Raw genomic sequence first — 14,680 nt, 5'->3', positions numbered from 1 at the left:
TCATAGCCCTTGCCAAAATATGCCAACTATTTATAGCTTTGATTATACCAGAAAAAATTGGCAAGCAAGTGGGGACTTCTTCCTTCATAAAAGTGAATCCACATCACCCAGAAGCTCATGTTTTACTTTGCCACATTTCCAAACTTCTTGAATGATGAGTCAATGAGAATTTTTTTTTTTTTTTTTTTTTTTTTTTTTTAGTTAGAAAGCATCATCAGGCATCTTGCGATAAGCACTACACATCCTTAAGCTCCTCTCCAGGTCATCTCGTGCGTAAAGTGGACTTTACAATTGGAATATACTCTGGCTGCACTAATGAAAAAGATGATCAAAGAAAAGAAAATGTTAGGAAATACACCCAAATATGTAAAACATGATACAAATCTCTATCAAGAAAAGCAACCATTTTGTGTGAATTTTCCCACGATTTGATGCAAGTTCTAAAATACACCATTTCCTATTTTTGTTGGTAAACTCTGTGCAGTTCACTGTTCTGTCAATGGATGATTCTAATTTCCATGCTATGATTTTAGCATCTTTGGGCCAAGGCATGTTAGAAAATAAGAAGTAAGAAAATTTATTTTATACAGGATCTGGAACTTTTCCTCCTTCTCCTCCTGGCCCTTCTTAGATGCCCCAGCATCAGGTCTTTGCTTCTTATCCAAGTAACTCAAAGAAAAGAGGAACATTCATCCTTCCAAAGTGCAATGTCTCGAAGTGTCACCTCTGTTAGGACTGTCACCAACCTGAAATGTTTTAGGTAAAGGCTATTGCTTCCTAATGGAATTCTAGTGCCCAAATCAAGATGAAGTCTGATGAAGAGACTGACATGTGTTACCTCCAATAACTGGGGTGTTTTGCTTCTGTTTGGTGCTGAGCCTCTGCATTTCCTTAAACAAACTTTTCCTTCAAGGATTGTAAAGACCTTACTACTTATCCATTCCACCTCTGTAGGCCACCTTCTTACACAAAAGTCTACTTTATTTAAGAGACTTGTGCTTGTTCACTGCAGAATGTAGATGTTGAGTACTCTGCCAAGTTTTTCTGGATTCTTGAACTTTGGACATTCAAGAATGGCAATTTAAAAATCAATATGGGTTGAGGAATGGTAACCAAGTTAACATTGCACTCCTGTTCACACCTAGGCTTTAATTAGTCTTCTTTTTTATTTTCTACAAGATGGATCATTATAATTATTTATGCCTCAATTAGTCAGATAAAGCAAATTGCTTTAGTTCTATTAAGCTATATTCTTCTTTCAGCCTGTGTCTCCAATATGCCCCTGCCTGGTGATGTTGCAAAATAAAAGGTAGCCTGGTTCTGTATTCCCACAGTTTCCTGAAGTCCCGTTTGCTTTTACAGTTTGCTGGTTACTATTTTTCTCGTGATTACCTCTTAATATCAATATTGTGTGAAAAGTCCACTCTTTGAGACACCCCAGGTTTAGGTTCTTTCTGGGTCTTTTTACTAACTTCCTGAAGTGTCATGATAATAATAGAGCATGTGAAATGTCACTGTGTAGCCAGCATGCAGGGCACACCTGATACCCACCCACCCCAGCGAAACACTGCCAAGTTGAAGGAGAGTCTGTCCCTTTCAAACATTTTTAATATTGAAAGGACTGTCTAATTTCAACATAGAATTAAAGCTGTAACTATCAGATTTAACCCACAATCCATAAAGAGTCATTAATTTACTTAATCTAGATTGATTTGATCTCTAACACAATCCAGGAACAACCTTGTGCAAAAATTTTAATTAAAAAGAAGAAAATGTAGCATTTATTATTTACTATTTACTGTTCCATTCTTCATTAGACAAACAATAAGAAAAAAAAGGTGTCCTTCTTTCTACATTTTTCATCTTGAAGTAAAACACATGCAAGTTTTTCAGACACTGTCTTAATATTTAGGTCATGTCACAGTGCTGGCGCAGGCACAAGACACCTCAAATGGAAATGAGCCCTATGCTATTTAAGCAAGAACTTTATTACCTGAGTTGAGGGTCTAATATTTGAGACTTTATTCTACCATTAATATTCCCACTTTATCAATTATGGATCAAAAATAAATTTTCCTCTCCTGTTATTACACATAAAAGAGCAAAAGTGTTTTTACCAGATAAAATTGAATTTAATGTGACTATTTTGACACATTTCAAATTTGAAAAATCTAATATCATGGTGCCCAGTATCATATTTAGCTAATATTTAAATGTCATTAATCATAATCACACGCACACATGCACACACTGCATGTACACATTCTTACATATGCACACACCCAAACACAAAGACAAAAGTCTCCAATCATAGATTTCAACACTTGGCATTGATGAAAACAGCATCCCAATTAGCAGGAATTTGGCTTTGTTTAGTTTTATTTAACCGACCTAGGTTTATTCTTTATTACTAAAAGAGCTTAACAGAAGAATTAAGCAGCCAAGAAATTTTTTCTATTCTTTTGGCTTGAAAATAAAGGTCTGAGTCTCTGAAGCTGTAACATATTTGAATTATAAGATTAAAATTCAGATGTTTAAAAACCCATCTATATACTAGGATCAAATGGAGAGTTTTTTTCATTTTTATTTTTTATCTGTTTGAAAATATAATTTTTTTATTATAATAAGTATACTTAATCCCCATCACCTGTTTCTCCTATCTTCTTTCACCCCACTCCTCTCTGGTAACCTTCAGGTTGTTCCCTATACTTAAGAGTTTGTTTCTTGGCTTGTTTCTCTCTTTTTTTTTTAGTTATTTTGTTTCCTAAATTCCACAGATGAATGAGATCATATGGTATTTGTCTTTCTATGATTGCTTTATTTTGCTTAGCATAATACTCTCTAGCACCATCATATCATTGCAAATAGCAAGATTTCATCCTCTTTTATGGCTGAGTAATATTCCACTATAATGGAATACACACACACACACACACACACACACACACACACACACATAAATACTCTTTTTTATCCATTTGTCTATGGATGGATACTTGATCTGCTTATATAGTGTGACTATTGTAAATGGTATTGCAATAAACAGGAATGTATGTGTCCCTGTTAATTAGTGTGGGTTATTATTATTTTTTTGGGTGGTACTTATCCAGTAGTGTGATTACTAGATCATAGGGTAGTTCTATTTTTACTTTTCTGAGGAAACTCCATACTTCTTTCCAGAATGGCTGCACCAGTTTGCATTCCCCACACCAGCACATGAAGGTTCCTTTTCCTCCACATCCTTGACAATACGTGTTATTTCTTGTGTAGTTGATTCCTCCCATTCTGACAGGTGTCAAATGATTACCTCATTGTAGTTTTGATTTGCCTTCCCCTGATGATCAGTGATGTTGAGCATATTTTCATGTGTCTGTTGTCCATCTGCATGTCTTCTTTGGGGAAATGTCTGTTCATGTTTTCTGGGTGTTGACTTCAAATGGAGAGCTTTTAAAACATTCTGATTGGAAGGTGCTCTGAGAGATGCTGATTAAACAAGAGTGGTGTGGTGTATTAGTCTGGTTTCTCCAGAGAAACAGAAGCTACAGGATGCGTGGGCATATACAGAAAGAGATTCACTATAAGGAATTGACATGGGCAATAATAGAAGCTGGTGAACCCAAAACCCGCAGTGTGAGCAGGGGTGTGGGAGGCTCAGGAGATAGTATGTTGCAGTTCAAGTCCAACGGCCACCTGACGAACAATTCCCTCTTGCTCAGGTACATTGGGTGTTTATTCTTTCAACTAACTGAATACATATGACCCCATTACAGAGCTTTGTCTATTTATTCAAACTGACCAATTTAAATGTTAATCTCATCCAAGACCATCCTCCAAGTTGACACATAAAATTAACCATCACAAATTTACCCCCGTCAGTTTGCCTCCGATCTGCATCTCCTTAAATGACACTTAACCTCCAAATAAAGGCAATAATAAGATTGTGCTTTCATCTAACATAAACAACTGTAGACCATAACCAAAACACAATCATCCTTTCCATAAGAGAGGGATACAGAGTCTCTGGCTGACATTTAGTCTTCCTGATCTCCATAACTTATACATTGGGATATAAAGTTAACGGAACTTAAATATGATAACATTCTGATACTAAGTCAACTTACCTTATGTCATATGATAAGAGGATAACAGGGAAGAAAACAAAGATATTTGTGTGTGTGTCTGTGTGTGTACACACTCATATGCACATATACATAAATTTATAAAAGTAAGAAATACTTATGACAATTGTAGACCTTGCTTCTGTAACTGGTCACATGGACATAGTTGGCATTCATAACCCCTTTCCACTACCCATCCTATATTTCCTTTGCACTCTGCAAGCACCTCCGCTGATCTTGGTTTGGGGCCATGTTTAGGTAACCCTAACTTAATTCTTGATGGGACCAGGCCATTAGTAGTCCTGCTGCCACTGATTTCTTATAGATTTCCATTGATCTCAGTCACAGGGCCTGCTAACACTAAGACACTCTAGGGGTCTCCTGCATTCCAAGCATAGGCTTCCTTACCTGCAATGCGGAGTAGCACTCTGATTTCCCCATGGTCATCAGGATCAATACCTCAACCAGCACAGGATTATGCATGAAGAGTACAGAATGGCCAGGTGGGAAACTTACAGTCTAGTTTAATAAAATCAATGTGTCTCCTGCTGAAAGCAGGCCTCCCTTTGGAACTAAGCCACCAGAGTATAAGATCACAGGAAAAAGAAGCAAAAATTTTGGTGGTGGTTTACCAGGGTGTAATAGTGAATGATGCCACTCCCATTTCTACCCCTTGATTTCTGAACCTGGGAGTCCTGGCTGTGGGAGAAATAGAACCAGGACCATATGCTCCTTCAGAGCATACAGTCTTCTGGAAAACCTCACCCCACCCTACAAGGTGTTGACATCTGGCACTTAACTGAGTTTCATCAATCTATAAAGGAGGCTGCTTTGGTGTGGTAGGGAACATGGTAAGATCAGTGATCCCCATAAGCATGGGCCCACTTGCTGACTTCCTTCATCAGAATCTATACTGTATGAAATATCATGATAGTGGATAAGGCACTCTCGGTGCATGAATGTGGAACATCAGTGGTAGTTTTGGCGGAAGCATTGTGTGCAGGAAGGCAAATCTCTTTCCAAAGTGAGTGTGCTTATTCCAGTAAGAGAAAAATGCTGCCTGCTCCATGATGGAAGTGGTCCAGGGCAATCTATATGCTCCCGAGTAGCCGGCTATCACCCTGAGGAATGGTGTCTGCTAGGAAAATGTTATCAGTCCCCCATTCTGTTTCTCCTTTATTCTTATACTATACCACACTCCTCATATTTCTGGTACCTCTGGTCTCCAGCTGTGTGGTCTTCTCTCCCCATGCCAAGCAATTCTCTGTGAGACCAGCTGGATGCTTTACAAGTTAACTCAATTCCAATACTGTCTACCTGGAAATAGTGTCAAGTGCCACAGATTAAGGGCTCAGTCCCACAAGACTGTCCCCCAATTTCAGACACCAAATGTAAGTAGTGAGTGCCCAGTCCATCCATGACTTCTGTCTGACTTGACTATAAATTGACCATGACCTCTTGCCCTGGATTCAAACATTTGCTAGAGCAGCTCACAGGATTTAGGGCAACACATTTCCCAGTTTATTAAAGGATATAGTAAGGATATAGATAAGTAGTCAGATGAAGAGGTACATAGGGTGAGGTCTGGGAGGGTCCCAAGTGGGGAGCTTCTATCCCTGTGGAATTGGGGTCTATCACCTTTCTGGTGTAGTGGTGTTCAGAACCCAGAAGCTCTCTAAACACCATACTCTAGGGATTTCTACTGAAGTTTTCTCATGTCACCATGATCAGTTATTAACTCAATTTCCTCATCCTTCTTTGGACAAATAATGTGTGTGTGGCAGGGGTTGGGGGAGGGCAGCAGGGTGACCTAGGGTGAGTAAGTTAGAAATGCCAAACTTGCCTTGTCTACTGTAAAGGGATGTATTCAAAGGCTTAGGGAAATTAGAATGTTAAAGTGGATTTGTCATTTAAGACCTACAGACCTACGTGAAAGGACCCAGAGAACAAGTTTTCACCATAACTGTGAGAAATGAATTCCTAAGAGGTGCCTCAGCACCTCTAAAGAGCTCTAAGATTGCTGTTCTCTGTATGTCAGACCTTACAGTGGAAACTGCAGCCACTGAATTGAGAATCATAAATGCAATTGGGTTAATTGGATCCTGGGGTGGCAGAGACCGAGTGATGGCACTCAATGACCAAAGACAAGACAGGCATGGTCCCTGTGACGGACCATAGAGCCAAAGCAGCAATTAGAAAAGTCTGACCCTCACAGTTCAGGCTTGTATTATTCAAGTGTTAGCTGTATGTATTTTCTATTTTCTCACAGTGCCCTATCAGTGATCTGTTTGGTCAACATTTCAGCCAACCAACCAACCAACCAATGTTAGAACATTTCTGATTCTCCAAGCTGCAATAATAAATACAGAATCTCTCCTACATGGACCCACATTGGTAAATTTGACCTGATCCAGTTTCAGTTTTCTTCAACCATTAACCCACACACTTAATATCTATAGTCACACTTAATTCTGAGAATTCTGCCTGTATAAATTCATAAATTTAAGTATTTCCTCCTTATGGGTGTACTTTGTACCTTACTTTTAGAGTCTTTTGAGACTTTAGTCAAGTTATAGGTTTAGAAGCAAAAAGGGATGGTAGGGTTGGATTCTGAGGAAAAGCAACATTAGCTTGCAAGGCAGCTGCCTCAGTGGAGGCCATTACAGTTTCCCCAGGCAACGCAGAGGTAATACCCTGGAGGAGAATCTGCTTCTAATGGCAAAGAAGATGCATCAGAATCTAGGGGGTTAATGTTTCCAGTTTCATCCGGGTCTTCCCACACGTCCCTATTCCAACTTTAGGATTCCATTTTTCTCTAACCAATGCCCTCACATTAATAGTTGATACCCTGTGAGGCTAAGAATTAGATATGGCCATTATGAGATTCTGGGTTTGGTCTTCCATAATCTCTGTCCAGGGGTAACAGAATGGGTCTCTTTCAGGGCAGGCAGAGAAACTTTCAGCGCATGTACTTGGTGGTTGAGTTGGGAATATGAAACCCATGCTTTCCTTTCTTTTCCTTTGTCCAGTGACATTAGGACCAACCATTCAATTACCTTGTACTCATTAGTTTGACAAAATCTTTAAAAGTATCATATACAGGTTCACTCAGATCCTAGCTTCTTTTTTTTTAACATCTTAATTTAATTTTATTTTTTTCAGATCCTTGCTTCTTATAGGTATTTGATTAAGAGTATCTATAGGTGACATTTTTGGGTATCTCTATTTTCTATTATACCATGGACTATCAATTCTCTTTTTACCATTGGAAATAGAGGCATTAGTGTCTTTGATTCTAATCAGAGTCAAAAGTCAATTCTAGAAACCCCAAAATCTATTCAGAAAATATACCTCCAGATTCTATTCCTCTAGAGCCCCTCCGAGTACCTAAATTTCTTAGTCAGGGCTCCTAAGAGGAACAGAAGCAATCCCAACCCTCTGTGGCCTCTTACATAAAAGAGCCCTCATCACCTGATCAGTTCCAAAGATCCCACCTTCCAATATCATCAAGTTGGGGGTTAGGATCTCAACAAACAAATTGGGGGGAAGGGCACAGGGACATACACTATCAGACCATAGCATTCAGTTATAGTAACCACAGTAGAAGGCAAACCTTAAAGAGCCCTATATTAAAATCTAGAAAACAAAATGAAATATGCCCAAAATAAAATCTGATATGATGAACAATGAATATTTGGTGAAAAAAAACATGCATTTTTTTTTACATTTTTTTTTACCTAATCATGCATTTATTTTCTTCTCTGCATAGCTCATGATCAGGAGGGAGGTCTTTGATCTCCCCGTCCTCGTTCCCATTGCTACTGCTGCATTTGTCCATTCAGAGCTCCCTAATCACATGACATTTCTCTCTCCAAGCCTTCTAGCCAGCAAATTTTGTTCTCAAAGATTCAGCTCTGGGGTCAGGGACTTCCTCTCCAGCCCTCATCCTCAGCCTCTTCAGTCCTTACAGAAACATCAGCAGGAGGAGGAGAGGAGAGGAGAGGGGGTAGGTAGAGGGTACGGAGTTGGGGGAGAAACAGCCTGATCAGGAGGCACCTGGTTTAGTAATGCAGGTGTATAGGTAGGAACCTGGCAGGGGGTGAGGGGTCAAGAGCTTCCTTGTGTTGTGCAGAAGGCAGCTTCTTCCAAGAGGCCTGCCAAGCGAGGCCTTGCCTGTATTCAGGCCTGAGCCATGACACAAGAGATTCTGGCCTAAGTCAGACTCCTCAGCCACCATGATGTTGTCCAAGCACGAGACGCATCTTCCGCCTTCATTTCTTTCACCATCTGCCCCTAAGTGACCAAATGTGTGATCCATACTCCCTCTTAACCATGTCCTGGACCAACCTACTTCCTCCCTGTGGCCTAAAACCCCAGGCCTCTGAATTTTGGAATTCTCGCAGGAAGACTCCCAACAAAAGCTCTGGCTAGGAGTCCTGGTTCCTTACATCTGTCCTCCACATTCCAGACAGCCTGTGCCTCCCTCCAGGACTGAGCTGGACTCTCACTGTTCACTGGATAAATGTCAAAACTCCCCTCCACCCATTTTAGGTAGCATCCCTTTTCTCTTAACATACTTTCCAGACAAGCCAGAATCTCCCCTCATCTGGGCTTCAGCCACACACATGCAACCCTTTTGTTTGAAAGAGCCAGATTTTCTGTTGTTGTCATGACTTCAGAATGCTGCTTCTCAGCTTGCAAATGCTCACCCCTCCTTGTCCCCCCAGCCCATCCTGGAGCCAAGGTCCATGCTTGCCCTGTCTGCCTCACTCACTTCTCTTCACCTTCAAATATCTATCCAGGTTCTTTCCTTCAGAATGATCACACCAATACTACCTAACCCTTCTAGGTCATTTGCTCTTCAACTACATGTTTCAGACCCTAAACCAGGGACTCATTTGTCTTTGCTTTGCACCATGACATCAGCCTGGGAGGCCATGCTGCCTCCCTGTGTCTCCCTTCCGAAAGGTCTGCAAGGTCATGTTCAATCAATTGTGATCAAATGGGTAAAGTTAGCGATCACGGATGGTGCTTTGGCTTTTAACATGCGTGCAGGTATGAACAGCAAAATTGAGTTGACTTAATAAGATAAAATATTAGGTATAGGGTGGAAAGATATTGTGTGTTAAAAGAGAAACTGAGGTATACTAAATATTTTAAGAGTCCATTTGAGCAATAATCAATTCAATGAGGTAGGCATACCATCTCACAGACATCAAGGAGCTCCTGGAAGCTGTCCCAAATGATAGACTTTTATAGACATAAGAAAGCAGGGACAAGGAAGCTGTACTGGCTAAAAAGGCAGGTTGCTGACTGCAAGGTCCCTTTCTTTACGAGACTGCAGGGACCTAATGAGGCAGATGACCTAACTAGTGCTCCTCAGGTTAGTCTTGATCAATCAACTGGCTGAAGATTCCATTTCTGGGAGAGCCAGAACCACGCTTAAATCTTGGTTTGGGGACATGGGGTTCAGCATAATTGGCTCCATTTGGGGCCTGTTATCTTGTTTTTTGGGGAAGTATTTAATGAAAAAAGAAGGATAGAGAATTGTCATGTTCATATAATCTATGTGTTTTCCAAGCACATACATGAGTGCTGGAACTCTGTAGCTTGAAAATGCAGGTAGTTTTATTAATGTTTAAAGAATTTTAAGAAGTACTTCAAATAAAATACAAGATTCTTATTTTTTCCTCCCCCACCCCCTAAAACAGAAATTATGATATATTTCTTGGGGATGAAGGGAAAGATTGTTATCAAGCTCGATGCCTTTCAGGGAATAGAGATGACATTTATTTCAGAAAAAAAAAATCTAAAACCTGACTTTTCTGGTCACCAGGCAGTGTGCTAAAAATGTTTCGTTATCAGAATGTGGAAAACCAGAAAATATGTGTACAGGCTGGTGCTTTAAACTGACGTGAGTGCAGAGAGACAAGTAACTGAGAAGGATCTATAGGTTTCCCAGGTGCAGTCAGTGAAAATGAATTCAAGCCGGGCCCTGCAGCCAAGGTCCAAATCAAGCAGCAGACATACATTTCACCTGCAGAGAAGGTCTGGAAGCCAGGATTAAGCTCAGGAAAGAGTGATGTGATACTTCTCCAGCAACAAATCTCACAGAGAGCTCTATGATTTTTGTAATTCCAAATAACATAAACTTTCTACCCATGGTAAAGCTAAAATATTTCAAAATTTAGTACATTCACCTGATTCATAGTTTCATTTCACAGGGCTGCTTCACAAAACTGGTGAATAAATGCAACATTTCCAAAACACGGGAATCCAGCATGGAATTGGAGATTTTTTGGTGAGAGGATGTGGGGAAATGTCACGGTGTGTGCTATATGGCTGTGGAAACTTATCCAAAGTGGTTACATTACTTGAGCCCCTCATTCCTCAAAAATGAAATTTTGGTTTTTGGAAAGAGAGCACTTCTAAAGTAGTCTCTCGGATTTATGTCTAATAGCACTATCATTGAAATGATATTCAAATAACTTTCCAGATACTTCTTTCTATACCTCTAAGACCTCAGAGTTGTAAGTACTATTGAACCTCTAAGACCTCAGAGTTGTAAGTATTGTTGAACCTCTAAGACCTCAGAGTTGTAAGTATTGTTGAACCTCTAAGACCTCAGAGTTGTAAGTATTGTTGATGGTCACCCTGTGTGTAAATTCATCTAACGTCTTTTCCAGTAGTGCCCGGCTGAATAGGAATCTGTGGTTACCGACACCTCCCTTACAAAGAATCTATGATCTCTCAGAAGAATGTTCTCAATGTCCTGTGTTTGCCAAAGCATTTGTGCAGGATGGTCAACACACAGAGATCCTGATTATACCCCCAAGCCTGTAGAATATCTAGAGCTTACCCAGGAGAGGAGCCCACTGTTGCTTACCCTCCATCTGTGACTCTGGTGCACACCCTTGATGGCGAACTGGTGTGTTTTATCACAGGAGTATTACAGTAACCTAGACAGTGTTGATGTGTGACTGTACCTGTATTTGTTTCAAAGAAATAAGGGATAAGTGTTCACTTACACAGTATAAGCTCTTTGACACTGAGACATCACTAATGGTCTTAGAAGGACACAGGCACTGTGCTTTTGACCCTCGTGGTCTTCCGAGGCTGTTCTCATCATCATAATGCCATAGGCAAGAATTAAAGTGATTTCATTCACTGAGAAAATTTGAAATGTTGAATTTTTTTTTTTACAAAAATACTGGAGAAGTCGCTAAAGAGTTCAGGAATAAGGCAGGTTGGAAACAGAAAAGGCTGTGGACTTGAAATTAGTTTACTCATTCACACAGGCAGTTTTTGCTGAGTGTCAAGAATGTGCCCAGCAACGTGTGAGTTACGGTGGACTGAGAAGGAACAAGAATGAGAGGCTCTCCGGCACCTGGGTTGCTCAGTGGTTAAGCCTCTGCCTTCAGCCCAAGTCATGATCTCAGGGTCCTGGGACAGAGTCTCGCATCCGGCTCTCTGCTGGGCAGGGAGCCTGCTTCCTCCCCTCTCTCTCTCTCTCTGCCTGCCTCTCTGCCTACTTGTGATTTCTGACAAATAAATAAATAAAATCTTTAAAAAAAAAAAAAAAAGAATGAGAGGCTCTCTGCCTGCACGGAAACTGAGTCCCTAAAAGGAAAGCAAGTGATGTGCCGGTAAGCACACATGGGCGGGGATACTTGTAAGTCATGGCAACACTGTAAAAGGATAAACCAATGCGGTATGATAGAGAGTGACAGGGGGCGAGGCCACTGGTCTCTGTTAGCCAGCACTCAAGGAGGTGCCTTTGAGGTAACAGCGATGAGGAGGACCCCAAGCAATGTGGGAAGGCTGTCTGGGCAGAAGAAATAGGAAAACAGAAAGAAGACAGAGTAGTGGAGGAGTGTGAAAGCAGGGGAGAGCAGGAGATGAGGTCGGAGGGAGGCAGGGGCCAGGCCATGCCCCTTTACTCCATTCTCAGCGTGAAGGGAAGCAGTCCGATTTAGTTTTACACTCAGTTCTAGAGTGGGTTGTGGATTCCAGCACGGGGGCATAGTGTAAGTAGAAAAACCACTCAGTGACTGCTCACTGGTTCACAGGAGTAGTAGTGGCTTAGGTTGACCTTGATGGTACTAGGGGCAGAAAAATTCCACAAGCCTCACTGATTAGGCTGGAGAAGTAGAGGACATTGTAATACCAACTTTGAACGTCAGTAACCTCAAGGTCATTATTATTTGATGCATGTTTCTCTAGTTATCTATTTTCATCCATTGTCCTACATGTTTGTAATGGTTGATACTATTTTTTTGACAAATGCAACTTATCACGCCTTTTTTTATACTTTTTAAAACTTTTACCTAACTCAACATGTATGTAAAGCATTATTGGACCTAATAAACTATAATCCCATAAGTAATGATTAAATCTAATTAAATTTATGAAATTTATACAATCCTAAGAAATTTCCCATATTTTATGTCATTATTGAGTATGTGGAGTAATTTATTAATATTATTTATAGCATAGTGAGAGAAAACACTTATATGTTCATCAAAGAAGCCTAACAGTAAATGATTATTTAACATAAATTTGTTTTGAAATCCAAAGTAGCTACTCAAATGAGTCATAAATGTGAAATTAATTTGGAGAAGTTTCAAAGTTGGACCAGGTGGTTCTAAGGGGGTACTTCAATCATCCAGACTTGGATTATCAAAATACCTGATTGTGACATGAAGTGGAGACAACTTATTTTGCACTGTGCAAATGACTACATCTAAAAATATGGCATTTTGATCGCTACCAGAAAATCAGTGAGTCAGGGGAGCAGTTGGGAGAGGCAGTTGTGTGGTGGTCTGTATATAAGAGAAAAACCACTTACAATGCCCATTTTATGTTTACCTCATTATGTTTTTCTCCACACAATTAATTCAAGCTTACTATAATCCATATTCTTGCCACTAAAAGACAATATATACATTTTTGATATCTTGAGATACCACTTTCCTAAAATGTATTTTGCCTAGATTTCCTTTTTTTCTTCTTCTTGTTGGTGGGGGACAGTTGGGGAGATGACACTGTTGTATCCTTGTATACATAAATTTGAACCAGATATTTTAAAATTTTTTTTAATTTTGTTTACCTATGATAAGAATTTTCATGTTGTTAAATTTCTTTGAAAGTATTATTTGTATATGATCTGAAATCTGAGAGTGTGTATCTTTTTTCCTTGTTTTTTTTTTTTCTTTAAATTCCATAGAAAGAATGAACACTGGCTCAGTGTCTTAAATAATTTTGTTTACTATTTTTTAAAATATGATATTCCAAAGTAACTTCAACATTGAGGTAAGGAAAAAACCTCCAGATAATCACTACATTTCAGAATGTAATAAGACACAGATAAAATTCCAAGTAATAAAGTCAATAGCCTCAGGGGAGCCTGGAGATCTTTTAAAGTACACACATATACTTCTGAAAATATAATGTGAAGGTAGGAAGAATATCTAAAATACATTTTTAAAAAGGAAATCATAAATACATTGAATGGAAATATTACTCAATAAAGGAAAGTAAGAGAGTGTACAAAAAGTGATAGATCATATATGAATTACAATTATCCCATGGATCAAAAATCACTCTATAAGATCCTTGTGAATTGTCAAAGTATCAGAGCTCTCCCTACGCTGAGTTTTCACAATATCAGAGGCTTCCTGCTAATGTCCAATGCCATGTAGGGGCACCTCTCCAAGTCCAGCTTTCTAAATGTGTTGGTCTGTCTTGTTCCTTGTGCTGGATCCTTTCCTCTGGACCAGAGGTCTGGACAACCCATGGTTTTCAACTTATTTGTCTTCAGGCTCAATCTCACCTGACTTTGGATCACAACTTTCCTTTGTCCTATAGCTGCGCCATAGATCAGGTCTCCAAAATTTACCCCCATCCAGATCAGCATCTTAGGCTTCACTCATCTTGGGGAGGTTTTAGGAGGAGAACAAATATAAGTATAGTATCAAAAATAAAATATAAAAACTTCTAGGAAGGACCACCAGCAGTGTGGCAAAATGAAAGGTTTTATGGGCCCAGTCCCCAGTGAGATGGCTAAACATTATAGGAAAATACATATTTGGAAATGACCCTAAGGGTATACAACAAAAGAAGAAACATTTATTTAAAAATATATACTAAAAAATCACTAACAATATTCTGTGGCATTTGTGGCACAATCCACTCCTTCTCTCTCCCCCTAGCTTAGCATGACAGAAACTCTACTCCAGATGGATGCAATGAAGATCATTCCAGGTTGGAAGGTTGCAGTGTCTCCCGGAAGGGACAGGGTATCAGCATTTGTCACACAACTGTGGTTACCTCCAGTAGAAGCTAAGTTCTGGGTGAGAGGCTGAAGATGAGTGAGAGATGGGGCTTCCTTCTCCCTAGATCCTACTCATATGATAGAGAATTTACTTGGAGTGCACGAAGAATACTGAGCATGGGGTTATTGACATCCCAGCTCATTAGGTGAGGAATCCATGCTGGGAGAGGAAAACTAGGAAGACCTGAGGGTACAACTCTCCCCACCGCACTGCTCACAGCATTTCTAA

The sequence above is a fragment of the Mustela nivalis genome (genome assembly GCF_964662115.1).
Source record: "Mustela nivalis genome assembly, chromosome: 12".
NCBI classification, from domain to species: Eukaryota; Metazoa; Chordata; class Mammalia; order Carnivora; family Mustelidae; genus Mustela; species Mustela nivalis.
The sequence above is the reverse complement of the archived record's forward strand: the minus strand, read 5'-3'. Positions refer to the sequence as shown.